This window comes from Arachis ipaensis, chromosome B02 (assembly GCF_000816755.2).
Source record: "Arachis ipaensis cultivar K30076 chromosome B02, Araip1.1, whole genome shotgun sequence".
NCBI lineage: Eukaryota > Viridiplantae > Streptophyta > Magnoliopsida > Fabales > Fabaceae > Arachis > Arachis ipaensis.
In genome coordinates this window covers 8410547-8411677 of record NC_029786.2, presented here as the reverse complement: position 1 = coordinate 8411677, position 1131 = coordinate 8410547, and the positions used below count along the sequence as shown (strand labels likewise).

At 26.2% G+C, this 1131-nt stretch overlaps 1 protein-coding gene across 1 annotated transcript in view; it reads right to left on the bottom strand.

Moving 5' to 3' along the window:
- Nucleotides 1–1131, bottom strand: part of LOC107626756 — a 17081-nt gene that overhangs the window by 11222 nt on the left and 4728 nt on the right. The gene's annotated exons all lie outside the window — the stretch shown is intronic.

The window sequence follows — 1131 nt, the reverse complement described above, 5'->3', positions numbered from 1 at the left end:
GAGCACAATTTTAATATATATATATATATATATATATATTAGGGTAAAGTATATTTTTTGTTCTTAAAGTTTATTAAAAATTTTTAAAATATTCATAAATTTTATTTTATTTTAATTTTGTCCTTGAAATTTTTAATTATCATCAAATATACCATTGACAATAAAATTTTCAAAAAATTCAGGACGAATTTAGCAATAATGTATAACAACTATGTTTGATTTGTTTATGTTAAAGGTTATTCTTGTGAAATTGTTGCTGAATTGATCCTAAATTTTTTTAAAAAATTAGCTGCTAAAAGGATATTTAATGCAAATCGAAATTTTTTGGGGATAAAATTAAAACAATAAAATGTAAGAATATTTTTAAAATTTTTAACAAATTTTAAAGATAAAAAATATACTTTATTCTATATATTATTGCATACCAAGCCTTGATTCGTTTCCAGAAAGAGCTCCAGAGAGAGGGGAGAGAGAGAGAATTGATAAATTCAAAATTTCATTTGAAGAAGAGTAAAAGTTTAAAACGCATTCGAAAATTTTTTCGGGAAAATTTCCGCTAATGAGTTTTGCTTAGTATTTGAAATCAAAGCATTTAGTATTTGAAATCAAAGCATTTGGTTGATCAACGAAAGGCAATCCGTGTGATGTGTTAACAGCCAATCAAATGCTACCAATATCTCCTATTATGAGGAGGAAAAAAACAAAACTACCTAGGACAGCTGTCACTCTCTCAGTCATCATTTAACAGTGCTAAATAATGTGTGAATTTACTGTGTGGCTAGTTAACTATTATATATTAATAGATACTTGTATAAAACATATAAGTCACATTGTGTATTAGCCCTCGGATAAATGTTTTAAAAATAAAAAAAATAAATAAACAAATATATTAAAATATTTACAATAACCAGTAATAAGGCACACGTTTGCAATTCCCTGGCAACAGCGCCATTTTAACGAATTGACTTTTGTTAGTAAAGAATTTTATAAAAATAATCACGTTGTAAGTATAGTTTCTAAACCAACAGAGAATCTTTTCGTACAAAAACTTTGGTTGTCACAAGTAACAAAACCCAATAAAATTTATAACCGAAGTATTGAAACCTCGGGTCGTATCTCAAGGAATTGTAG